This window comes from Saimiri boliviensis, chromosome 3 (genome assembly GCF_048565385.1).
Source record: "Saimiri boliviensis isolate mSaiBol1 chromosome 3, mSaiBol1.pri, whole genome shotgun sequence".
Classification (NCBI taxonomy): Eukaryota; Metazoa; Chordata; class Mammalia; order Primates; family Cebidae; genus Saimiri; species Saimiri boliviensis.
Window position 1 is genome coordinate 150791075 of NC_133451.1, and position 27910 is coordinate 150818984.

At 41.1% G+C, this 27910-nt stretch overlaps 2 long non-coding RNA genes and 2 pseudogenes across 2 annotated transcripts in view; 1 reads left to right on the forward strand and 3 right to left on the reverse strand.

Annotated features, from left to right (window-relative positions):
• The window catches only part of LOC141584071 (uncharacterized), a 459558-nt gene that overhangs the window by 279238 nt on the left and 152410 nt on the right, over positions 1–27910 (forward strand). The window lies entirely within an intron of this gene.
• LOC141583933 (uncharacterized) overlaps positions 1–27910 on the reverse strand; it is a 128014-nt gene that overhangs the window by 7142 nt on the left and 92962 nt on the right. The gene's annotated exons all lie outside the window — the stretch shown is intronic.
• On the reverse strand, positions 3251–4161 carry LOC101028051 (homeobox protein NANOG pseudogene; annotated as a pseudogene).
• On the reverse strand, positions 17287–18497 carry LOC101029344 (keratin, type I cytoskeletal 18 pseudogene; annotated as a pseudogene).

Below are 27910 nucleotides of genomic sequence, written 5' to 3' on the forward strand. Positions count from 1 at the left end.
ACTGTGATGATAGTTTCTTTTGCTGTGCAGAAGCTTGTTAGTTTAATTAGATCCTATTTGTCAATTTTGGCTTTTGTTGCCATTGCTTTTGGTGTTTTAGTCATAAAGTCTTTGCCCATTCCTATGTCCTGAATGGTATTACTTAGGTTTTCTTCTAGGGTGTTTTATGGTTTTATGGTTTTACATAAAAGTCTTTAAGCAATCTTGAATTAATTTTTATATAATGTGTAAGGAAGGGGTCTAGTTTTAGTTTTCTGTGTATGGCTAGCCAGTTTTATTATCACCATTTATTAAACAGGGAATCCTTTCTCCATTGGTTGTGTTTGTCATGTTTGTCAAAGATCAGATGGTTGTAGATGTGTGGCATTATTTCTGAGGCCTCTGTTCTGTTCCCTTGTTCTATATGTCTGTTTTGGTACCAGTACCATGCTGTTTTGGTTACTGTGGCCTCGTAGTATAGTTTGAAGTCAGGTAATGTGATGCCTCCACCTTTGTTCTTTGTGCTTAGGATTTTCTTGGCTATATGGGCTGTTTTTTGGTTCCATATGAAATTTAAAGTAGTTTTTTCTAATTCTGTGAAGAAAGTCAATGGCAGCTTGATGGGAATAGCATTGAATCTATAAATTACTTTTCACGATGTTGATTCTTCCTATCCATGAGCTTGAAATGTTTTTTCATTTGTTTGTGTTCTCTCTTATTTCCTTGAGCAGTGGTTTGTAGTTCTCCTTGAAGAGATCTTTTTTTACTTCCTTTGTTAGTTTTATTCCTAGGTATTTTATTCTCTTTGTAGCAATTGTGAATGGGAGCTCAGTTATGCTTTGGCTCTCTGTTTGTCTGTTATTGGTGTAGAGGAATGTCTGTGATTTTTGCACATTGATTTTGTATCTGAGACTTGCCTGAAGTTGCTTATCAGTTTATGGAGATTTGGGGCTAAGACTATGGGGTTTTCTAAATGTACAGTCATATAACCTGTAAACAGAGACAATTTGACTTCCTTTCTTCCTAGTTGAATACACTTTATATCTTTCTCCTGCCTGATTTCTTTGGCTAGAACTTCCAATACTATGTTGAATAGGAGTGATGAGAGAGGGCATTCTTGTCTTGTGCCAGTTTTCAAAGGGAGTGCTTTCAGTTTTTGCCCATTCAGTATGATATTGGCCATGAGTTTGTCATAAATAGGTCTTGTTATTTTGAGATATGTTCCATCAATATCTAGTTTGTTGAGAGTTTTTAGCATAAAGAAGTGTTAAATTTTATTGAAGGCCTTTTCTGCATCTATTGAGATAATCATGTGGTTTTTGTCATCGGTTCTGTTTATGTGATGGATTACGTTTATTGACCTGCATATGTTGAACCAGCCTTGCATCTCAGGATGAAGCCTACTTGATTGTGATGGATAAGCTTTTTGATGTGCTGCTGGATTTGGTTTACCAGTATTTTATTGAGGATTTTTACATTGATGTTCATCATGGATACTGGCCTAAAATTTTTTTGTTTTGTTTTGTCTCTGCCAGGTTTTGGTATCAGGATGATGCTGGCCTCATAAAATGAGTTATGGATAAGTCCCTCTTTTTCTATTGTTTGGAATAGTTTCAGAAGGAATGGTACCAGCTCCTCTTTGTAATTCTAGTAAAATTCAGCTGGGAATCCATCTGATAGTGGGCTTTTTTTTTGGTTGGTAGGCTATTAATTATTGCTTCAATTTCAGAATTTGCAATTGGTTTATTATGGGATTCGACTTCTACCTGGTTTAGTCTTGGAAGGGTGTATGTGTCGAGGAATTTACCCATTTCTTTTTGTTTTTCTAGTTTATTTGTGCAGAGATGTTTATAGTATTCTCTGATGGTAGTTTGTATTTCTGTGGGATCAGTGGTGAGATGCTCTTTATCATTTTTTATTGTGTCTATTTGATTCCTCTCTCTTTTCTTCTTTATTAGTCTGGCTAGCAGTCTATTTTGTTAATCTTTTCAAAAAACCAGCTTCTGGATTCATTGATTTTTCTGAAGGGTTTTTTTGTGCCTCTGTCTCCTTCAGTTCTGCTCTGATCTTAGTTATTTCTTGTCTTCAACTAGTTTTGAATTTGTTTGCTCTTGCTTCTCTGGTTCTTTCAATTGTGATATTAGGGTGTTGATTTTACATCTTTCCCACTTTCTCATGTGGGCATTTAGTGCTATAAATTTCCCTCTAAATACTGCTTTAGCTATATCCCAGTGATTCTGGTATGTTGTGTCTTTGTTCTCATTGGTTTCATGGAACTTATTTATTTTCGCCTTAATTTCATTATTTACCCAGTAGTTATTCAGGAGTAGCTTGTTCAGTTTCCATGTATTGGTGCAGCTTTGAGTGAGTTTCTTAATCCTGAGTTATAATTTGATTGCACTGTGGTCTGAGAGACTGTTTATTATGATTTCTGTTCTTTTGCATTTGCTGAGGAATGTTTTACTTCCAATTATGTGGTCAATTTTAGAGTAAGTGCAATATGGTGCTGAGAAGAATGTATTTTTTTAAAAAAGGAAAAGTGGTTGTTTTTGAGATGAAGTCTAGCTCTGTCACCAAGCAATAGAAATGAGGCTGGATTGCTGTGGTGCAATCTCAGCTCATTACAACCTCCAGTTTCTGGGGTCAAGCTAGTCTCCTGCCTCAGTCTCCTGAGTATCTGGGATTACAGGTGCCTGCCACCGTACCTGGCTAATTTTTGTATTTCAGTAAATATGGGGTTTCACCATGTTGGCCAGACTGGTCTCAAACTACTAACCTGAGGTGATCTTCCTGCCTTGGCCTCCCAAAGAAGTGCTGGGATTATAGGTGTGAGCCACCTCATCCAGCCTCAATAGTCTTTTAAAAAGTAAGTAAAACCTCCCAATCCCAAACAATAGGAATATACCTTCATCATATGAATTTGTACTTTTATTTCTTATTTTCGAGGTTAAATTCTAAACCCTAAACATATCCAAACTAGTATTAGATCTACTTATCTATAGCCAGAGACAGCTTCTATCATGTTGTCCTTAGCAGCCAAGGTTATTAAAATGTCTTTTTTCCAGGAAGCTCCAATAGGAAAAAAGAAAGAAACCTCTCTGATTAAGCTCCAACCATACCCCACCCTCCATCAAATTGACTGGATAGGCATAATGGAAACCAGGACATGTGGTTTCCAAAAAAGAAAAATCATATAAGAGAGGGAAGGAGGGAGAGGAAGGATTCAGCCAGTGCCCAGAATGAAATTGAGTAATATCAATTTCACTCTTCTTCACACATCGTCAGGTTGCATGTTCATGGAGTAGTTTAGGAATAAATCCATGGTTTCTGAAGTACTCAAATACCTAGTGGTCTGCTGTGTTACATATGGCTTTCCCCAGCACTTTCCAAGTCAACCTCCAAGTCACTGGCAGGAGAATTTGGCTGGAACTGCATACAGGACTGCAGAGATTCCTCTCCACAGTTATAGAAGGGACTGTTCCAGGCCTGATTGTTTCAGGACTGGGTGCACCAGGTCTCAGCATTCCAGGAGTGGTTGCTGCAGAACTGGATATTACAGGTTTGGTTGCTCCAGGTTGAATTGCTCCAGGTCTGGTTGCTTCATATTGGAAGATTCCCAGTCATGTTCACTAGACATTTCTGGTGGTAGAAAGAGTAGAGGCTGGGGTAGGTAGGTACTGAGGCCTGAGTCACACCATTGCTATTCTTTCGCCAGTTGTTTTCTGCCACTTCTTAGATTTCATTCTCTGGTTCTGGAACCAGGTCTTAACCTGTGTGTAGCTGAGGTTCAAGATGTTGGAAAGTTCTTGCATCTGCTGGAGGCTGAGGTATTTCTGTCTCTGAAATCTATCATTGAGTACACACAGATGGGTGGATGTGAAAACAGTTCTGGTCTTCTCTTTCTTGATGGGGACCTTGTCTTCCTTTTTTTGTGGCACTCTCCTTTGCAGAAGTGGATTGTTTGCCTTTGGGACTGGTAGAAGAATCAGGGCTGTCCTGAATAAGCAGATTCATGGAGTAAGGAAGAGGAGAAACAGTCTCTGTGTGAGGCATCTCAGCAGAAGACATTTGCAAGGATGGATAGTTTTTTCAGGCCCACAAATCACAGGTGTAGGTGAAGTCGTTATAGTTAGATGCTTTGGAGCAAGGCAGGCTTTGTGGACAAGCTGGATCCACACTCATGCTATTTTTGGGGAAGAGGAGGAAAAAATTTAAGATCTAGACTGGAAAAAAGCTAAGGTGGCTTTTGTTTTGAAGAATGTATAATCTGTTGCTTTGGGGTGGAGAGTTCTGTAGATGTCTATTTGGTCTGCTTGGTCCAGAGCTGAGTTCAAATTCTAAATATCCTTGTTAATTTTCTGTCTTGTTGATCTGTCTAATATTGACAGTGAGGTGTTAAAATCTCCCACTATTATTGTGTGGGAGTCTAAGTCTCTTTGTAGGTTTCTAAGAACTTGCTTTATGAATCAGCGTGCTCCTGAATTGGCTGTATAAGTATTTGGGATAGTTAGCTTTTCTTGTTACATTGATCCCTTTTCCATTATATAAAGCCCTTTTTTGTCTTTTTTGATCTTTGTTGGCTTAAAGTCTGTTTTATCAGAGACTAGAATTTTTTGCAAACCTTGCTTTTTTTGCTTTCCATTTGCTTGGTGAATGTTCCTCCTTCCCTTTATTTTAAGCTTATGTGTGTCTTTGCACATGAGATGGGTCTCCTGAATACAGCACACCAATGGGTCTTGACTCATTATCCAATTTGCTAGTCTATGTCTTTTAATTGTGGCATTTAGCCCATTTACATTTAAGGTAAATATTGTTATGTGTGAATTTGATCCTGTCATCCTGATGCTATCTGGTTATTTTGCCCACTAGTTGATGCAGTTTCTTCATAGTGTTGATGGTCTTTACAATTTGCTGTTTTTGCAGTGGCTGATGCTGGTTTTTCCTTTCCATATTTAGTGCTTCCTTCAGGGGATCTTGTAAGGCATGCCAATTGGGCCTGGTGATGACAAAATCTCTCAGCATTGGCTTGTCTATAAAGGATTTTATTTCTTCTTCACTTATGAATCTTAGTTTGTCTGGATATGAAATTCTGGGTTGAAATTATTTTCTTTAAGAATGTTGAATATTGGCCCCTACTCTCTTCTGGCTTGTAGGGTTTCTGCAAAGAGATCCATTGTTAGTCTGATGGGCTTCCCTTTGTGGCTAACCTGACCTTTCTTTCTGGCTGCCCTTAACATGTTTTCCTTCATTTCCACCTTGGTGAATCTATTATGTGTCTTGGGGTTGTTCTTCTCAAGGAGTATCTTTGTGGTATTTTTTGTATTTACTGAATTCAAATGTTGGCCTGTCTTGCTAGGTAGTGGAAGTTCTCTTGGATAATAACCTGAAGTGTGTTTCCATTTCCATTCTTCCCATCATTTTCAGGTACACTAATCAAATGTAGGTTTGGTCTTTTCACATAGTCCCATATTTCTTGGAGGCTTTTTTCATTCCTTTTCATTCTTATTCCTCTAATCTTGCCTTCATGCTTTATTTCAATAATTTGATCTTCAATCTCTGATATCCTTTCTTCTGCTTGATTGATTCAGCTGTTGATACTTGTATATGCTTCATGAAGTTCTTGTGCTGTGTTTTTCAGCTCCATCAGGTCATTTATATTCTTCTCTAAACTGGTTATTCTAGTTAGTGATTCTTTTAACCTTTTTTTTTTTTTAAGGTTCTTAGCTTCTTTGAATTGAGATACAACATGCTCCTTTAGCTCAGAGGAATTTGTTACCACCTTCTGAAGCCTACTTTCGTCAATTCGTTAAACTCATTCTCCAGTTTTATTCACTTGCTGGTGAGGAGTTGTGATTGTTTGGAGGAGAAGAGGCATTCCGGTTTTTGGAATTTTCAGCCTTTTTGGGCTTGTTTTTTCTTTCTTTTCTTTTTTTTATTGCATTTTAGGTTTTGGGGTACATGTGATGAACATGCAAGATTGTTGCATAGGTACACACTTGGCAGTGTGGTTTGCTGCCTTCCGTCCCCTCACCTGTATCTGTCATTTCTCCCCATGCTATCTCTTCCCACCTCCCCACCCCCCCGCCCCTCCCCCATTTCCCCCCAATGGACCCCAGTGTGTAGTGCTTCCCTCCCTGTGTCCATGTGTTCTCATTGTTCAACACCCACCTATGAGTGAGAATATACGGTGTTTGATTTTCTGCTCTTGTGTCAGTTTGCTGAGAATGATGGTTTCCAGGTTCATCCATGTCCCTACAAAGGACATGAACTCATCGTTTTTGATGGCTGCGTAATATTCCATGGTGTATATGTACCACATTTTCCCTATCCAGTCTATCATCATTGGGCATTTGGGTTGGTTCCAGGTCTTTGCTATTGTAAACAGTGCTGCAATGAACATTCGTGTGCACGTGTCCTTGTAGTAGAATGATTTATAATCCTTTGGATATATACCCAGTAATGGGATTGCTGGGTCAAATGGGATTTCTATTTTCAGGTCCTTGAGGAATCGCCACACTGTCTTCCACAATGGTTGAATTAATTTACATTCCCACCAACAGTGTAAAAGTGTTCCTATTTCTCCACATCCTCTCCAGCATCTGTTGTTTCCTGATTTTTTAATGATCGCCATTCTAATTGGTGTGAGATGGTATCTCAATGTAGTTTTGATTTGCATTTCTCTGATGACCAGTGATGATGAGCATTTTTTCATATGTTTGTTGGCCTCCTGTATGTCTTCTTTTGTAAAGTATCTGTTCATATCCTTCGCCCATTTTTGAATAGGCTTGTTTGTTTTTTTCTTGTAGATCTGCTTTAGTTCTTTGTAAATTCTGGATATCAGCCCCTTGTCAGATGGGTAAGCTGCAAAAATTTTTTCCCATTCTGTTGGTTGCCGATTCACTCTACTGACTGTTTCTTTTGCCGTGCAGAAGCTGTGGAGTTTGATTAAGTCCAATTTGTCTATTTTGGCATTTGTTGCCATTGCTTTTGGTGTTTTGGTCATGAAGTCCTTGCCTACACCTATGTCCTGAATGGTTTTGCCTAGATTTTCTTCTAAGGTTTTTATGGTATTAGGTCTGATGTTTAAGTCTTTAATCCATCTGGAGTTAATTTTGGTGTGAGATGTCAGGAAGGGGTCCCGTTTCTGCTTTCTGCACATGGCTAGCCAGTTTTCCCAACACCATTTATTAAACAGGGAGTCCTTTCCCCATTGCTTGTTTTTGTCAGGTTTGTCGAAGATCAGATGGTTGTAGGTATGTTGTATTTCCTCTGAGGCCTCTGTTCTGTTCCATTGGTCTATATCTCTGTTTTGGTACCAGTACCATGCTGTTTTGATTACTGTAGCCTTGTAGTATAGTTTGAAGTCCGGTAGTGTGATGCCTCCTGCTTTGTTCTTTTTGCTTAGAATTGACTTGGCTATGCGGGCTCTCTTTTGGTTCCATATGAAGTTTAAGGTGTTTTTTTCCAGTTCTGTGAAGAAGGTCATTGGTAGCTTGATGGGAATAGCGTTGAATCTGTAAATTACTTTGGGCAGTATGGCCATTTTCACGATGTTGATTGTAGCAATTGTGAATGGCAGTTCGTTCTTGATTTGGCTCTCTTTAAGTCTATTACTGGTGTATAGGAATGCTTGTGATTTTTGCACGTTGATTTTGTATCCTGAGACTTTGCTGAAGTTGTTTATCAGTTTCAGGAGATTTTGGGCTGAGATGATGGGGTCTTCCAGATATACAATCATGTCATCTGCAAATAGAGACAATTTGATTTCCTCCTTTCCAATTTGGATACCCTTTATTTCTTTTTCTTGCCTGATTGCTCTGGCTAGAACTTCCAGTACTATATTGAATAGGAGTGGTGAGAGAGGGCACCCTTGTCTGGTGCCAGATTTCAAAGGGAATGCTTCCAGTTTTTGCCCATTCAGTATGATATTGGCTGTTGGTTTGTCGTAAATAGCTTTTATTGTTTTGAGATACGTTCCGTCAATACCTAGTTTATTGAGGGTTTTTAGCATAAAGGTTGTTGAATTTTGTCAAAAGCCTTCTCTGCATCAATTGAGATAATCATGTGGTTTTTGTCTTTGGTTCTGTTTATGTGGTGAATTACGTTTATGGACTTGTGTATGTTGAACCAGCCTTGCATCCCCAGGATGAATCCTACTTGATCATGGTGGATGAGCTTTTTGATATGCTGTTGCAATCGGTTTGCCAGTATTTTATTGAAGATTTTTGCATCTATGTTCATCATGGATATTGGCCTGAAATTTTCTTTTCTTGTTGAGTCTCTGCCGGGTTTTGGTATCTGGATGATGTTTGTCTCGTAAAATGATTTGGGAAGAATTCCCTCTTTTTGGATTGTCTGGAATAGTTTCAGAAGGAATGGTATCAGCTCCTCTTTGTATGTCTGGTAGAATTCAGCTGTGAACCCATCTGGACCTGGGCTTTTTTTGGGTGGTAGGCTCTTTATTGCTGCCTCGACTTCAGACCATGTTATTGGTCTATTCAGGGTTTTGGCTTCTTCCAGGTTTAGGCTTGGGAGGTTGCAGGTGTCCAGGAATTTATCCATTTCTTCCAGGTTTACTAGTTTATGTGCATAGAGTTGTTTGTAATAATCTCTGATGATGGTTTGGATTTCTGTGGAATCTGTGGTGATATCCCCTTTATCGTTTTTTATTGCATCAATTTGGTTATTCTCTCTTTTCTTTTTTATTAATCTGGCTTGTGGTCTGTCTATTTTGTTGATCTTTTCAAAAAACCAGGTCCTGGATTTATTGATTTTTTGAAGAGTTTTTTGTGTCTCTATTTCCTTCAGTTCTGCTCTGATCTTAGTTATTTCCTGTCTTCTGCTAGGTTTTGAGTTTTTTTGATCTTGCTTCTCTAGCTCTTTCAATTTTGATGATAGGGTGTCAATTTTCGATCTCTCCTTTCTTCTCATGTGGGCACTCATTGCTATATATTTTCCTCTAGAGACTGCTTTAAATGTGTCCCAGAGATTCTGGTATGTTGTGTCTTCGTTCTCATTGGTTTCGAAGAACATCTTTATTTCTGCCTTCATTTCATTGTTTATCCAGTCAACATTCAAGAGCAAGTTGTTCAGTTTCCATGAAGCTGTGCGGTTCTGAGTTAGTTTCTGCATTCTGAGTTCTAACTCGATTGCACTGTGGTCTGAGAGACTGTTTGTTATGATTTCTGTTCTTTTGCATTTGCTGAGGAGTGATTTATTGCCAATTATGTGGTCAATTTTAGAGTAGGTGTGATGTGGTGCTGAGAAGAATGTATATTCTGTGGATTTGGGGTGGAGAGTTCTGTAAATGTCTATTAGGTTTGCTTGTTCCAGGTCTGAGTTCAGGTCCTGGATATCCTTGTTGATTTTCTGTCTGGATGATCTGTCTAATATTGACAATGGGGTGTTAAAATCTCCCACTATTATTGTGTGGGAGTCTAAGTCTCTTTGTAAGTCATTAAGAACTTGCCTTATGTATCTGGGTGCTCCTGTATTGGGTGCGTATATATTTAGGATCGTTAGCTCTTCTTGTTGCAGCGATCCTTTTACCATTATGTAATGTCCTTCTTTGTCTCTTTTGATCTTTGTTGCTTTAAAGTCTATTTTATCAGAGATGAGAATTGCAACTCCTGCCTTTTTTTGCTCTCCATTTGCTTGGTAGATCTTCCTCCATCCCTTTATTTTGAGCCTTTGTGTATCCTTGCATGTAAGATGGGTTTCCTGGATACAGCACACTGATGGGTTTTGGCTTTTTATCCAATTTGCCAGTCTGTGTCTTTTGATTGGGGCATTTAGTCCATTGACATTTAGGGATAGTATTGTTATGTGTGAATTTGATACTGTCATTTTCATGCTACCTGGCTGTTTTGTTGGTTAGTTGATGCAGATTCTTGATTGTGTTGATGCTCTTTTACCATTTGGTGTGTTTTTGGAGTGGCTGGTACTGGTTGTTCCTTTATATGTGTAGAGCCTCTTTCAGGAGTTCTTGTAGAGCAGGTTTGGTGGTGATGAAATCTCTGAGTGCTTGCTTGTTCACAAAGGATTTTATTTTTCCTTCACTTATGAAGCTTAGTTTGGCTGGATAGGAGATTCTGGGTTGAAAGTTCTTTTCTTTAAGGATGTTGAATATTGGCCCCCAATCTCTTCTGGCTTGTAGGGTTTCTGCTGAGAGATCTGCTGTGAGTCTAATGGGCTTCCCTTTGTGGGTAACCTGACCTTTCTCTCTGGCTGCCCTTAGCATTTTCTCTTTCATTTCAACCCTGGTGAATCTGACGATTATGTGCCTTGGGGTTGCTCTTCTTGAGGAATATCTTTGTGGTGTTCTCTGTATTTCCTGGATTTGAATATTGGTCTGCCTTGCTAGGTTGGGGAAGTTTTCCTGGATAATATCCTGAAGAGTATTTTCCAGCTTGGATTCATTCTCTTCATCACATTCAGGTACACCTATCAGACGTAGATTAGGTCTTTTCACATAGTCCCACATTTCTTGAAGATTTTGTTCATTCCTTTTTGTGCTTTTTTCTCTGTTCTTGCCTTCTCTTTTTATTTCATTGAGTTGATCTTCGACCTCTGATACCCTTTCTTCTGCTTGGTCAATTCGGCTGTTGAAGCTTGTGCATGCTTCACGAAGTTCTCTTGTTGCGTTTTTCAGCTCCATCAATTCACTTATACTCCTCTCTATGCTGTCCATTCTCGTCAGCAGTTCGTCCAGTCTTTTTTCAAGGTTCCTATTTTCTTTGCGTTGGGTTAGAACATGTTCTTTTAGCTCATTGTAGTTTCTTACTACCCACCTTCTGAAGTCTGATTCTGTCATTTCATCATCCTCCTTCTCCATCTGGTCTGGTTCCCTTGCTGGTGAGGAGTTGTGATCCCTTTTAGGAGGAGAGGTGTTCTGGTTTCAGGAGTTTTCATCCTTTTTGTGCTGGTTTCTTCCCATTTTTGTGGGTTTATCCACCTGTTGTCTGTCTCTGTCCCAGGGAGTTGGAGCTTTATGAGTTTCCATTGCACTACTGCCTTTTTTGATTTTTCTTTCAGGTCTGACCCGCCCAACTAGCAGCACGCCTAGCCACTGCCTGCCCGCAGGGGCTTTGCTGAGCTGCTGTGGGCTCCGCCCATTAGTCCTTTTTATATGGGCGTAGTTAGAACTGTCTCGGCAACGGTGGCCCCGCCTCTGTTATGGCGGACTCTCTCTGTTGTGGCTGGTTGCCTCGGGAACGGCGGCCTGCCTCGGTAGCGGTGGAGAGTCTCAGTAATGGCGGAAGCCCCTCCCCCACGGAGCCGGACCGTCCAGGTTCAGCTGTGCTTGGTTTGGAGGGCTCAACCCAGAGGGTTTCCAATTACTGTTTTTGTTTTCATTGTTGGGGGTGGAGGGGTGGGACCAACCGAGCCTGATCACCTGGCTCCCTGACTCAGAGTCTTTTCTTTTAAGTTGAACGACCCTGCGTTCCAGTCGCTTGTTGAAAAGGCGCAGGCATCTCCCGTGCTGCGACTCACGGAGTCGGCTCGAACTGTGGCGCCGGCTCCTGGCGGATTTTTTGCCTAGGAATCTCCTGGCCTGACTCGCTATTTCAGATGAATGGGCTATTCTGCCGTCTCAGGGCTCTGCTCGCCAGCTAAGAGGGCTCCCAGACCAGTGGCTTTTGTACAGAGAACCGCAGCAACAGGGAGTGGTCACAGCAGCCGCGTGGGCGGAATCAGCCCCGCGGGGGCCAAAACAGCCGCACTGGCTGGGACTGCGATGCTGGCGACCCCTCTGCCTGGGTATCTCCTGGTCTGTGGGCAATAAGAGTTCGTCTAGAAATGCGGCGTCCACTCACCCTCTGCACCTTCACTGGGAGCTGAAGTCCTGAGCTGTTCTTAGGCGGCCATCTTCCCAGCATTCTCCGGGCTTGTTTTTTCTAATCTTTGTGGATTCATCTACCTTTGGTCTTTGATGTCAGTGATCTTCAAAGCTTTCTGTGTAGATGTTCTTTTTGCTGATGTTGATGATATTCCTTTCTGTTGGTTAGTTTTCCTTCTAAAAGTCAGGCCCCTCTGCTGCAGGACTGCTGGAGTATGCTGGAAGTTCACTCCAGACCCTGTTTCCCTGGGTATCACCAATGGAGGCTGTAGAACAGCAAAGATTGCTGCCTGTTCCTTCCTCTGGAAGCTTCCTCCCAGAAGGGCATCTGCCAGATGCCAGCTGGAGCTCTCCTGCATGAGGTGTCTGTCAACCCCTGCTGGGAAATGTCTCCCAATAAGGAGGCAAAGGGGTTAGGGACCCACTTGTGAAGGGTGTATGTCCCTTGGTAGAGCTCCAGGTCTGTGCTGGGAGATCTGCTGCTATCTTCAGAGCTGGCAGGCAGGAATGTTTAAGTCTGCTGAAGCTGCGCCCATAGCTCCCCTTTCCTCCAGGTACTCTATCCTAGGGAGGTGGGAGTTTTATCTATAAGGCCCTAACTGGGGCTGCTGCCTTTCTTGCAGAGATGCTTTGCCCAGAGAGGAGGAATCTAGAGAGGCAGTCTGGCTACAAAGGGTTTGCCAAGCTGCAGTGGGCTCTGCCCAGTTAGAACTTCCCAGTGGCTTTGTTTATACTCTGAGGGGAAAACTGTCAACTCACATCTCAGTAATGGTGGACATTCCTCCCCACACCAAGCTGGAGCATCCCAGGTCAACTTCAGACTGCTGTGCTGGCAGTAAGAATTTCAAGCCGGTGGATCTTAGTTTGCTGGGCTCTGTGGGGGTGGAATCTGCTGAGCTAGACCACTTGGCTCCTTGGCTCCTTGGCTAGACCACTTGGGTTCAGCCGCCTTTCTAGGGGAGGGAACAGTTCTGTCTCGCTGGTATTCCAGGTGCCACAGGGGTATGAAGAAAAACTCCTGCAGCTAGCTCAGTGTCTGCCCAAATGGCTCCCCAGTTTTGTGCTTGAAACCCAGGGTCCTGGTGGTGTAGACACCTGAGGTAATCTCCTGGTCTGAGTGTTGTGAAAACCATGGGAAGAGTGTAGTGTCTGGGCCAGAGTGCACCATCCCTCAGTGCACAGTCCGTCCAGCTTCCCTTGGTGAGGGGAGGGAGTTCCCTGACCCCTTGCACTACCCAGGTGAGGTGATGCCCCACTCTGCTTCAGCTCACCCACCATGGGCTGCACCCACTGTCTAACTAGTCCCAGTGAGATGAGCCAGGTACCTCAGTTGGAAATGCAGAAATCACCTGCTTTCTGCATTGATTTCACTGGAGCTGAAGATGGGAGCTTTCTGTTTTTGGCCATCTTGGAAGAACACTGAAGATTCTTTATTACATATATGCTTTCTTTTTCAAACTAAAATATTTGTTTTTTAATCTCTAGAAATCTCTTGAGTTAGTTACATTATTGAGATATGATTATAAATGGCTTTTATACAGACATAAAGAGAAATAGTTTAAACAATTATTTGGATTATTCAAGCAAAATAATATAAATCTATTGTTGAGGAAAACATTGAGATTTTGGATTGACTTATGAAAATCAAAGTCACTGAACAATTAATGTAAATCTGTGTTAGCAGATCTTGAAGTCAAATTACTTTCCTCTGAAAACATTTCTTTCAGGTTTTTTTCTTTCATTTTAATGCTTTAATTATATACATTTAAAAAATGTTGTCAGGATGTATGGGTTTTTGTTTTTCTTTCTAAATGTGGTGGCCAGGGCTGTCAGAGTTAGGAATTTTTTTAATTAGGGAAAAGGAGTTTGGAAACAAGGGGCCAAAGTAACAGAGAAACGCAGACTAGAGCATAATTTTAGCTGCTACTCTCCAACTAATTGGTAATTGGCTAAAGCTAGTGAATTAATTGTTTATTAAAATGACTCATCTTTAGTAAGATAAAATGTCTATAATTAAACATTGAAGGTCTTGCCAAGGCCCTTGAAGGAATTGTCATGGGGTGAACACAGGTAGTCAATAGGCCTCAACTACATATAAGATGAGTTGCCTTTCTTTCCTCTTTGCATTTTCTTTGGATAATGTCAAGCTGGAGTTTTGCATGCAGACCAGGAGTGATTAAAGTCAGCACTGGGTTCCAAGCATGGAAGGTGGTGTGGTACAGCAGGAAGTACACTAGACTTGATATAGGAATGCCTGAATCCTTATTCTTGCCTTATTACTTATTATTTGCACTCCCTTGGGCAAATCAAGGCTTTCAGATGGGATAATACATGTACTGCCGACTCTACAGAACTATTATAAAAGAAGAGAAAAGAAAGTAAACTGCTATTTCAGAAGCATTTTGAAAGACTGTTAGAGACAGAAGAAATAGCAGGCATTGTGGTGGAGCAGGCATTAGGATTAGAATCCCAATGGTAAAATGCCACAGAGACTGTGGCACCAATGAGATAAGGAGTTACTCTAGGACAGCAGTTGAGTCCTAACTGCACATCCCTGTGGGAGCATTTAAAATATACCAATACCTGCTCCCACATCTAGGGTTTCTGATTTAAATATTCTGGGGCAGGCCCAGTCATATATAAATTATTTTCTCTCCAAATTCCCCAGGTGATCCTAAACAGAAGTCAAGGATAATATCCCTGCTATCAGGTTTCTGAAACAAATTTTACAATTTGGATAAAATGAACACTTTCACATTTATAGTTTGAAAATTTAAACCTATCCTGTTACAAATAGGTTTAATGTAAATGAACTTCATGAAGATACAATGTTGACAAAAAAGAGGGATCTTTAATCAGAAATACTGTCAGAGATATAGAAAATATCTTTCATAGCTGGCAGTACCAAACCAAAATGAAACAACTACATTTACCTAACTTTTAAGATAATTTTTCACATTAATGAGCCTTAGAGCCAGTTTCATGGAGCTCCAATTACTGAAAGGGCTTCGAAAGTGTGATATCATACATCATGAGAAAATGTAATAACTCTGTTAAAAAGAAGGCGGAGGTAATAAAATTATCATAAACAACTTGATTCAGTTATGCTATGGAACATCTAGTGATTAAAAACTTCTATCCCTCTAGCTTCACGGTTTAAATTCAATTCACTTACATTTTTGCATTTTTGCTAATTGTATTATTTGAAAATTCAATGATATGTAAAATATAAAGGCAGCAATTTAAAACTGAAAGTATATCTGCTCTAGGATGTCTCAATTTGCTACTTAATTTGAATAAATTTGGGTACTGTTAGAAAGTTGCTAAGAAGAATTAGTTTAAAAACATTTGGGACTATTTTCTCTGAAACATAATGATGCTTAAAATAGAAATGTGCTTGAAATTATGAAGTTTTATGTTCTGGCCTCCCATGGACTCCGAAATGACCACGACCTTGTTAACTGAGCAAGGAAATTCTTTGGATAGGACTGCAGATTATCTTGCCCAGTTTGCAGCAGAAGAAACCAAGGCCAGGAAACACTAAGTGACATTCCCAAAGCCACACAGCTCATTAGTGGCAGATGTTGGACAGATCTCTTAGCTCTCAGCCTTCTCTGTCTCATTCAGGAGAAGCTTGATAAATATTGATTGGATATCATCTGGGATGGACGTTACACTTGGCAATGTATGGCTGGTTTTAATCTCATAAACGTAGCAGAATCCTAGGAGAATCCCTCATTGATGTGTCTCTACTTCTGGCAGCTGATAAGTGGAAATTTACCTATCTATTATTTGGGATCTTTTGAATAGTCTTAAAGTATCTCTACAATTTATAATATAATGTTGGAGTGTGTTTAAGATTCTAGCAGCATTCTCTGAAGAAATGACTTTAGCTATCAAGAATCTAATCAACCTGCAACCAATAGAGGTTATGGTGAGCTACAATTCAAATGAAAGTTTGAAGCATCATATCATTAGAAAGTTTACTCATATCAGATTTGACTCACTGTACATTTGATATCACTGATGCTCTGATAATTGTAATACCTATGTCACCCAGAATAAAAGTTATGTCACTATCTACATACTTTCAGATACATAGAACCAACCAATCCTGCTGGTTCATATTTCAGTCCTATTTGGCTTCCCAAACTCCCTACTCCCAAAGGAGGCTGCATGGCATTAGGCCTGCCATAGCTATTATGATACCCAGTTTACCAAATTGAGAGAATAGATTACACTAGTGGACAAACAGAAAAATAATAATCAAGCATGGAATATGTGCTTTCCAATTCTGTGTGTACCTGTTTAATAATTACAAAAGACTACATGGGATGCTTTATGCCATCCAAAATGTGGTAAGATAAATGATAAAAATATTAAAAAAAAAAGGACTACAGTATTTTAAATTTGAGTATTTGAAGATACATTGTTATTCTTCAAGAAATTGGACACATCAGTAAGTAATGAATTTGTAGTGCCTTGATTCACAGGTATCTAAGGAAAATTAATGCAATGGGTACAAGGTGAGGCTAAGTGAAATAGAAAGTCTATTCCAAATTAGTTTTAACATTTGAGCCATCAAAGGTAATCCATTTTTATTTTCCAGCAGGGTTCCGATTCTTTTATTTTCAGAAACTGGCACCATAAGCCCTGCAGGGTTCAGTAGAGTGAGGGTCATACTCCCCTCAGAGCCTCAGGTAGAGGAGAGTTGACAATGGACTTTCAGGCTCTGCCACAGGCTTACATCTTGACAAAAGAGCTAGGGACACCAGGCTTTCAGGTCGCCGTCTCCCGTCTTTCTTTTTTGCCATGACAGAACTTTGCCAATTTTAAATAAATTATTTGGAGTTAGGGTTTTCCTCTGACAGAGATTGGGATGCGGGATGGCAGCACAGTTAGGAGGGATCGTTGGTAATTTTGGATAAGCTTCGTTAATCACTCTATTTGTCTTCTGGCCCCGGCTCCGAAGACTTTTCTCCGAATCCCAGGGAAAGGAGGCTAATGCAGGAGGCGAGCCAGAGAAGGCATGTACGTGTGCAACTGGGATCTGTGTGTTCCTGGTGGTGTTGCCTAGTAACCGAGCTCAACCACAGGAACTCGGATGAATTAGAGAGCCACTGTGTCCTCAGCACAGAACATATCTCTGCAGGCCGGGTTCCTGGTTTCAGTAGAGCTCACAGATCCACCAAGAGAAGCAAGAGCTGTCAGTGGAATGCAGTCGTATGTGCAGAGAGCTACTTGAGGGAACAGAGGAAATCGAGGATATAAGTCAGGCCACAATCGTGGTAAAATCAAGTGAAAGAACCTAGGGACTCCCTTGATCTAGTTGTAGAAGGTTTTATTACGAATTTTCAGCTACTTTCACTCTCTCTGCTGAGCCAGGGAGTAATTTTTACTGGGTCAGTTATGCTGTCCTGCTTGATGAGGCATAGGTAAACACAAGTTCTAAGTTTTTTTTTTTTTTTTTTTTTTAACATTGAATGACCTCTGAACTTTTTATTGGCCTCCTGCTCCCCAAAGGGTCCCCTGCTTCTGCTGGCCTAATGTCTCAGAACTTTGGTGTCGTTGGTCTCAGACACCACTTTGCCATCCACTATCCGGCGGGTGGTGGTGTTTTGGATGGTTCGCATGGAGTTGCTGCTGTCCAGGGCATCACTAAGACTGAAGTCCTCGCCATATTCCAGCAGGGGGCGATAGGTGCCGATCTCAGCCTCCAGCTTGACCTTGATGTTCAGCAGAGCCTCCTACTCCTGGGCCTGGCGCTGTCCCTTCTGCCCCGGTCTGTGTCAGTTCTGACTCCGGGTGCAGAAGGATCCCATTGAGCTGCTCCATCTGCAGGGTGTAGCGGGCCTCCACCTCCCTCAGGCTGTTCTCTAAGCTGATCTTCGTATTTCTCATGGAGTCCAGGTCGATCTCCAAAGACTGCAGTGTATGTCTCAGCTCTGAGCGTCATCTCCGCAGCTTCAACCTCAGTGGACTGTGTGGTGACCACTATGGTACTCTCCTCAATCAGCTGAGTCCAGTACTTGTCCAGCTCCTCTCGGTTCTTCCGAGCCAGCTCGTCATATTGAGCCCAGATTTCTGCCATGATCTTGGCAAGGTCCTGAGATTTGGGGATACCTACCTCCATGGTCAACTCAGAGCTGGAAATCTGGGCTTGTAGGCTGTTTACTTCCTCTTCGTGGTTCTTCTTCATGAAGAGCAGCTCCTCCTTGAGAGCCTCGATCTCTGTCTCCAGCTGCAGCCGAGTGACATTGGTGTCATCGATGACCTTGCGGAGACCATGGATGTCTCTCTCCATAGACTGACACATGACCAGCTGTGTCTCATACTTGACTCTAAAGTCATCAGCAGCAAGACGGGCATTGTCAATCTGCAGAACGATACGGGCATTGTCCACAGTGTTTGCGAAGATCTGAGCCCTCAGGTCCTCGGTGGTCTTGAAGTAGTAGCCCCAGTCTCTGACCTGGGGTCCCTTCTTCTCCAGGTGCTCCCGGATTTTGCTCTCCAGCTTCCGGTTCTCGGTCTCCAGGCTCCTGACTCTGTCCAGGTAGGAGGCCAGGCGGTCGTTCAGGATTTGCATGGTGTCCTTCTCGTTCTGGATGCCTCCCATTTCTGCCAGACCCCCGGCCATCCCCGCGGCCAGGCCCCCGACCCCCATGTTGCTCTGGAAGCTGGTGCGGTGCGTCACGGAGATGCGGGAACCAGAGCCCCCGGCGCCTGCATAGACGCTGGCCGCACTGCTGACCGGCCAGGCACCCTAGCTGAACACCCGGAGGAGCCCACGGACTGGTAGTTGCGGGTGGAGAAGCTGGAGCGGGTGGAGAAGCTGGAGCAAGTGGTAAAGCTCATGCTGCCCCGGGAGGAGAGGGAGAGGACAGGACTCAGGCTTTGATGACTATAGGTTTGTTTTAATGTTTTATTGTTTTGAGACAGTCTTGCTCTGTCGTCCAGGCTGGAGTGCAATGGCATGATTAAGGCTCACTGCAACCTCTGCCTCCTGGGTTCAGATGATTCTCATGCCTCAGCCTTTCGAGTAGCTAGGATTATAGGTATGTACCACCATGCCTGGCTAATTTTCGTATTCTTAGCAGAGATGGGGTTCCAAACCAAAATGTTGGCCAGGCTGGTATGGAACTCCTGACCTCAAGTAGTCTGCCTGCCTCAGCCTCCCAAAATGCTGGGACTACAGGCATAAGCCACCACATCAGGCCTATTTGTATACTAAAGGTAATTTATTGTAGTTAGTTATAGAGCTATTAACCAATAAAAGTTTTTGGATTTACTGTTATTATCATCATTATTATTTGTTGTCTCTTGACTGTAGTGCTTTCTTGTGGTAATGATCTGATAATAATAAAAAATGAAGTTGAATGATAGAAATCAATGAAATAAAGCTAGGCAATGGAAATTGATGAAAATCTCTTTTCATATTGGGTGGGTAAATATTTGCCAGAAGGCTCTTCTTTGAAGTTCAACCAGTATGTTCTTAAGTAAACCATTCTGCGATACTTTGCAGAGAGTTTGCTTTTAGATATTATTTGAAACCAAAGCATATTCTTATCATTTGCATATCAAGAGAGTTTTATTTTATTTTTGAATAGGAAGCAGCTTCCACAATCAGAACTTCACAGCACATGTTCAGTCAAGAACTCAACTAACACAAATTTCCTTAATATTTTACTTCCTTGAACAAAGATCATGACTCCTTTGTAGATTTTCAAACAGTACCGTGACCTCTTTTTAATGTTATTAGTTTCTCTTTCAAATAGCATTTTGAAGTTTGTTAACTTGTGAGTACCAGGGCCATTTGAGTGTCACGAGGCCTTTCCTCCCCTGTGGACCACAAAGTAGCTCTTAGAGAGGGAACGGTTATGATTTGCCCTCATATCAAAGCGAGCCATGCAATTGATGTGGGAACACTGAGGTATGGTAGTTGCCTAGCTTTTGGTTGGTGGGCTCATTCCTATTATTTCTTCCTTCAGTGAGTAACTGATATAGTTTGAATATATGTCCCCATCAAATCTCATGTTGAGTTGTAATTTCCAGTGTTGGAGGTGGGGCCTGGTGGGAGATGTTTGGGTCATGGGGGTGGATTCCTCGTGAATGGTTTGGGCCATCCTCTTGGTGGTAAGCCAGCTTTCACTGTGAGTTCACATGAGATCTGGTTGTTTAAAAGTGTGTGGCACCTCCACACCACTCTCTCTAGCTTGCTTCCCCTTCACCTTCTGCCATGATTGAACACGCCCTGAGGTTTTAGCAGAAGCCAAGCAGATGCCATTGCCATGCTTCCTATAAAGCCTGCAGGACCATGAGCCAATTGCACCTCTTTTCTTTATAAATTACCCAGTCTCAGGTGTTTCTTTATACCAATGCAAGAATGAACTAATACAGTGACAAAATTCAAACTTCCCAAATTTCAAATCTGCATGCTTCCCTTCTCTCTTCCCAAATACCTTCAGGCCAATGGATTTCAAGATTGTAAAGAGGAACCTGCATCTAACTCCTTATAGGCACATAGGATGCTATCCTTGAATAATTTTAAAAAGGACATCTTAATCTCCCCATCCATGATTTATTGTTTGAAGATTAAAATTTTACAAATGAAATCAAAGCTTTGTGGAGCCGTTATGGACAATATCAGAGAGCTCAACCGTCTGCTGATCTCTGTAAAATTTCGGAAACATTTAGGTGACATGTTAGAGGAACCTGCTGCTGGTATAGTTCATGACGGAGGCTTCCACTGATGCCTCCTACTAAACCAAATTTAGTGCGTTTTACGGCCCAGAAAATGATCCTGGTCAGGGAGATTGGTTGTGTAAATGCCTTAGAAATTAAAGGAACAATTCCCAATACAAATGTTGCTCACTATGCAAATGTGCTCAGTAAACCTGGAGACCAGCCCATCTTGGGAAACCCATAAAATGCACTTAAATAGTCACTTACTACTCAGCTCAAAAGTGTTGCATCAGCAGCATGCTTGAAACCAGAGTGACAATCATGAAGTGAAAAATGTTGCAAAAATGAAAAGTACTTTGAAATAATACGGCATTCAAAATGATTGTTGGCCAGGCGCAGTGGCTCATGCCTGTAATCCTAGCATTTTGGGAGGCCAAGGCTTGATGAATTGCCAGGAGTTTGGGACCAGCTTGGGCAACACAGTGAAACCCCATCTCTACTAAACTACAAAAAACTTAGCTGGGCATGGTGATGCATGCCTGTAATCTCAGCTGTTTGTGAGAGGGGCTGAGGCAGGAGAATTGCTTGAACCCGGGAGGCGGAAGTTGCAGTGAGCTGAGATTATGCCACCGCACTTCAGCCTGGGCGACAGAGTGAGACTCTGTCTCAAAAAATAAAATAAAATAAAGTAAAATAAAATAAAATGGTAAATGGATAGGGATTAAAAGAGAGAATGTTATTTTGTAATGGGTCGTGAGGGAGGTCCTCCCTGATGAGGTAAGATTTGTGCCAAGACTTGAATGAGGGAGTAAACTATGTGATATTTGGCAGAAGAGTAAGGACAGAGGCAGAGGGAACTGTAAGCAGAAACACTTGAGCTGCAGGAAGCCGGAGCATAGTGGGCAAGAAGCCAGGGGCAGTGGAGGGGATGGAGAATGAGAGGGGTTGGGAGCCAGGTCACCTGGTTCTGGCCTATAACTGGTACATGCAGCCTTCACAAATGTTTTTAACACATCATCACTAAGATGAGTAAGCCCAATGTCCATCATCCAAGATTGTTCTGATTATTCAGTTCATTCATTTGTGAAGACTCCCTGTTACCACACGGGGATTATAAATCTTCAGCAGGAACTGGTTCAGTTAGTTGGATTTAAGTTCTGAGAGTTTGACATTGAGTAAACTTCACTCTGGAAAATTGTTCAGGGGCGACCAAACATCCTAGTCTGCCTAGAACTGTCCTAGTGTTAGCACCTAAAGTCCTCCATCCCAGGAAACTCTTCAGTCCAGTACAGGTTGGGATGGTCGGTCACTGTCCACAGTTTCTTAAGTGTTCCTTAGGAAATGAGGGAGAAAACAATGGCATGCCATCCTGCATTGGCCTCCTACATTGAACCAATTCACTTCTTGGTTATAGTTATACCTTTTATTCTGTAGGTAAACAATGAAAGAGAAAGCAAATTTGCAACTGTCCTTATAACTTAAAAAAAAAATAACCTTAAGCTTTCTTCTCCATTGTCAAAGCTCAAAATACTTACCACTGAATGTGTGTATTTATAAACAAGATACTCCCAAAGACAGTCTCAGATCGTTCTAAAAAAATAAAACACGTTTCTAACCACATTTCCCAAATGCAACACTTTAAAACAAAAAAGAAAAGGGGGAAAATGAAGGTAACAACTCATGTTTTAACAGGTAACAGAGAAAAATAGATGACTATCTCAGTGCTACGAGGACGTTTGCTTGAATTCAAAACTATTTCTGATGTTTAAAAAAGCAAGTTATGAGTAGATCCACGCTTCCATAGCAAACTAGCTAGCATTTATTATAAACCAATACAAAGCAATCGAGATTTTATTATTGTAAAATTAGGCATTATCTCTGAAAAGTCAGCTATAACTAGCATTAAATTTTATGTTACAAATAATTTTTGACATGAAAAATGTGAATTATGTGATAGTAAAAAGTAGGATATCAAAGGTATATGCAATACGAATTTGACTATATTAAAAAAAATAAACCAGTGACCAAAAAAACCCAAAATTATTTTTCTGCTTTTTAAAAATGATACTTTTTTAAACATATTCCACGGTGTGTCTCTATTGTTTTAAAATCTGGACGATAAAGTTAAGAAGACATTCTTTTTTTTCAGAATAGTTTTGGTTTTCTGATCGGACTTCCAAAACTGGAAATTACTGCTAAAGAAATAAAAATGATTAAATTGCAGGTGAAAAATTTACGCTTACCCAAATGATCAAAGCCAATGCTTCAAACATGGAAGTGACCAAACACCGTAGTTTTATTTTGATGCAGACTAGCAATGGAGGAAATAAAATCTCCCTTTGGTGGAGTAAGTCACAAGGAATTTGAAGAATCAGATGTGGACATTGAAAGTTACTGAAAGTAAACTGTCAGTCCCTCTTTTGGAGAAGTGGTCACAGCAAGGCAAAAGAAGAAAGAACTTTGAAGAGCTAGAGAAACTCAGTAGATTATCCCAAGGCTTAGAAAGTGGTGATTTGCCTCAGGAGGGTGGATTTGGGGTTTGTCAGAGGCCCTTGTGATTCAAGATTAAATGGCCCTTTTATTTCTTTGAATTGTTATTTGTTCTTTGTAGCCCTCGATATTTACATATTAGGGTAAACAGGGCATGGAGAAATATGTGGTCCTTGTTTATAGCATTATACTTTCTTTTTTCAATTACTTTCCTTGTTCTTTCTGAGATATAATTCATCTATAACAGAAAGAATAAAATAGTCACTATTTTAGATTACTTGGTCTTTATAGAATTTTATGCTCACTGTCTTGTTGGATCCTCTTGATAACTTGGGAATGGCATTGAATTAGTATTAGTTGAGCTTCTTAAAGATACAGAAGCTATATCAGGGTAAACATCTTGCACATCTGAAATGGGATGGAGCAAGACTTATACCTCCGGCAAAGGCCCATGGCCCCTAGGATTGTTCTGTTTCCTACAGTGTACTGACTTGGAGGTGTGATTCCAAAAGAAAAAAAAATGCAATTAGAAGTTTCTATTTAAAACAAAATAGAGCAAATACTCATATTTCTTGCCAATATATAGGCAATATTAAAAAGGGATCACGGCCAGGCATGGTAGCTCACGCCTGTAATCCCAGCACTTGGGAAGGCTGAGGTTGGTGGATCACCTGAGGTGAGGAGTTTGAGAACATTCTGGCCAACATAGTGAAACCCATCTCTACTAAAAATACTATATATATATATATATATATATATATATATATATATATATATATGTATATATCTGGGTGTGTTGGCAGGTGCCTGTAGTTCCAGCTACTGAGGACGATGAGGCAGGAGAATTGTTTGAATACAGAAGATGGAGGTTGCAGTGAGCCAGGATCACACCACTGCACTTCAGCCTGGGTAACAGAGCACGACTCTGTTTCCAACAAACAAACAAACAAACAACAAACAAAACAAACAGTAGTTCACCTGTTTCAATGGTTAAACAGACATCAGATTGGGAGAAGGTGCTTACTTGGGCTATTCTGAGCGATTTACATGTAATTTTGGAGTTGCAATATTATTTTAAAACTTTCCGAGCACCAATCTTTTTCTTGAATAATATTTCATCCTTTTTATTTTCATTCATTCATTAAAAAATAAATGCTAAGTATTAAGCCAATGCATTTCAAATCAACAGTGAACACTCTCACAAACTGTAATTTTCATCCTTAGTTTCCCCAAAGGAAAGCAAAGTTATAATTTTATAAAATATTCTACATAATTTAAACTCTTGGTTTAATTGTCATTTTTTTGCCTTATGCTTATTTCTGAATGAAACACATATGCATCTCCTGGTGTGTCTCTGGAGATATGCTTTTTATCTTTTTGTTATTTTGCATTGATTTAGAACCACCTTTTCTCTGAGTAGTTTGTGCCACTATAAATTCTGTCTTTAATTGATGGCAACCGTACAGAGAAAATTTTCTGTTGATGGCTAGATATTCTTTAAAAGAGATAATTATAATAATTCTTCATGAGAATCTCTATAACGCCTTCCTGGGAGGCCAGGAGGAGGCATTTTATATGATTCATTTTTAGCAGCTTAGGGGCATGAAGAGAATTGTAGTTTGATGCCTTCCTATGTCCCTAGATACAGATGAAACACTATGGTGTAATCAGTAATCCTTGACAATGATGACAAACACGTGTGTTCTGCCCAGGATTTCTATGAATTCAAGAGCTGTCACTGAGTTTGGCCTGGGCATGACAACTTCATTCTTGAGGAAGCCATCCTGTATGCTGATATCGTAACTGGGGAGAGGGAGCAGAGGCGTCCGGAAGATGCTTTCAGTTCCCAGGATCTGATGTGCCCAGGTCCTTGACCCCCTTACCCCAAGAATGGGGGAAGGGGCCCCGGAGGTGCGGTGAGCTTACCGTTTGAATAAATATCATGGACCTAAAGAGTTTAGTAAAGAAGCGATTTATTAAGCATAGAGAGAGAGAAAGAGAGAGAGCTCTGACGCTGCCCTTGGAGGGGAATCTGGAGGGGATGTCTGCATAGGTAAGGAGCAGGGTTTTAACCCTGAAGTTATTCCGGCCCCATTCATGATCTCGTCCAATGAGTGGAGTTCTTTCAAACGTCCTCTGGAATGATCAATGTTCAACTCTGATACTGGATTGGTTACAGAGCCCCCACCTCCCAGAGCCTTCAGAGGGCATTTTTGAACAAAAAGGCTCACCTGGAATTTCTACCTATCTGGAAGGCAGGGAAGTAAGACAAAGAACTTGACGTTCCAGTTGCAGGGTGTGGATGGAGGCAGTGCACTGGGAAATTCCTGCCTTTGAAACCAAACCCCTTGTGGACTCAGGAAGAGCAATTTTTGTTCCTTAACACAGTCCCTCAGTCCCCGACTCTGAACAGGAAAGTCCAGCTGCTGTTGGGACACAAACTCCATTGCTGTTTAGCTACTTCCTGCTGAATTGGGGCTTAGAAGGGACCCTGCAGTGGACGTTTCCTCCAGAGGGGAGTCTTCCAGGGATGCAGGTTGATCCTGAGGTCCATGATAGAACTCATGAGCCAAGGACATCCAGGGTTCCATTTGCAGGACCATTTGTGGCCTTATGGCTTTAATTCGAGATGAAACTAATTTGACAAGAAGGTTAAAGATGAGAGGCCTGAAGGCCTCTAGTTATAGATTGGTTATAAACGGGCCGAGAAGAGGGTAGAGCCAGGAGAGCCAGTTGTTAAACAAACTCCACGATCCGATCCTGTTTCTTGAAGGTATTTAGCCCTGCGTTTGATCGATCCTGAGTTCTTTAACTTTGTGGAAGACAATATCTGATTGGTTTACAAAGTAGCAGCATTTTTCTCCTAAAAAGAGACTGGTTCCTTCTCTCTCTGCTGTTAGCAAATCCAGGGCCCTTCTGTTTTGAAGAGCTAAGGCAGCTAAAGAGAGTTAAGCTGCTTCTGCAGAGAGAATTAGCAACCTTTTCTATGTTATTATTTAACTCCTGAGACAGCTCACAGTAAAACCGTAGTAACTTCTTCCAATGCCAGTACCAAGTCCTCCTATTATCCACACCCATCCCCCCCATGAAAGGAATAATTGGGGTTTGAATATGGGATGGCCTTAGCAAGAGAAGACTCTGCACCTGGGAGTCAGTGTAAATCATTATTGGGGGGCACTAGCAAGGAGGGGAAGAGAGCTATTAGGCCGAGTGGGGGCAACCGCATAGAGTCCGGTCACAGATAATAATAAGAGTGATAGTCCTGTGAATGCCAGGATGTGAGCTAGACTTCTGAGTAGTTACTTTCCTGGGGATCTCATCGGAAGAGCAAATGTAGATCCTCTAAAGGCTAGCAGGTGTATGAAGGGTCATCTCCTGGAACTTCAGGCTGCAGAGTGGAGGGTTTATGATTTTCTTCAGGAGGTGTCCAAGGCTTCAGCCGAGTGTGATGAATCCACGAGTCAATTCCCACCCCTTAACTGTCATTGGGATAGACAGAATAACTGAAAATGGTCCTTCCCAAGATGAGCCTCAAGAGGGAGAGTCTGAGGGGAGAGACTTAACAAGCACCAAGTCTCCAGGGCAGAACAATATCACCATTTTCTCTTCCAAGAAACAGCTGATACGTTGAACAGAGATGACTTGTGGAATATAGTCAAGAAGTAGCTTAAATGTTCTCTCCCTCTATCCTTTTAAATGTGGTTTGTGAGTTTAGCCTTTTTGTTGGTGAAAAGTTAGACAAACTCCGTGTTTCTGGTCACCCTTGAGTAATACAGTTTTCTTGTCACTTCAGGTCATAGAAAACGGCCTCAGTTTAGCAATTTAACTGTCAGTAGCATGTATTTGTAAAAACTTTGATCTTGTGTTAAAGTTGAGATTTTTTTTTTCCTTTCTGGCAGCTTGAGTCTGCTGTGAGTGGGAAGCCTGAAGCTGAAGTAGGTGAGGAAGAGATTTATTACCTAATCTAATACTCCTTCTACTCCTTCTCCAATTGACTGGCAGTGTTTCCTGGCTCTTCAAAGACTGGGGCCTGGAAGGAAGAAGTAAGAAAGGTAGCAAAGGTGTTACTTCACAGCTCCTTGTGAGGCGATCTAGCATTTTGGCAGGTGTTTACAGCTGACAACTTGACAGATAGTCACAGCAGACTCTTCTGTGGGGTCTTTTGTGAATTTTCTGTAGTTCTCTGTAAGATCTCAAGCAGAGGTCAGCTTGCTCTTTGCAGTGTGAGCAGTAAACGTGTCTTCCTCTAGGAGCAAATGATCCCCCATCTCACTTCGTGGCACATCCCATGAATTTTATCCAGTGTCTGATGAATGTGTGATAATCAGTTGATGGCAGATAAAGAAACAGTACCTTAAACTGAGTTGGTTAATCAATATAATGAAAGAGTTTATACTGATAGGATGTATGGGATAGAAGAAAGCACAGATCAACACCATAATAAATAATATTGATATTACGACTAGACAGGAACAGTAATGATGGGATTGAAGTCATCTTCAAGGGGCAAAGACAAAAAGGAAAATAAGAAAAAAGAGCATATAGATAAAATTGCATTGCCAAATGAAAAGAGAATATGTTTAGGATTGTCTGACAATCAAAAACTGTTGAGATGTAAAAAAGGAAGTTATACCAGCATATTGCATTATGCTAGGTTAGGTAGAAAATAATTTCACAACAACATATGACCCAATAGGATTGAACAGTCTGAAGTGTCTGCCAAAGTGCTACTAAGAATTCAGGCAGTCAATGAAACAGGGAAGAAAAAAATCAATGGACATCATTATTCTTTTCAAGAGAAGCTTTATATGCTCCTTTTAACAGGACAGAAGTATGTTATAGACAGAAATTAAATGGTTGAAATAAGGGTTTAATTTAAAGGCAATAAGACCATTAATATGCTCATTAAATACCAGTTGG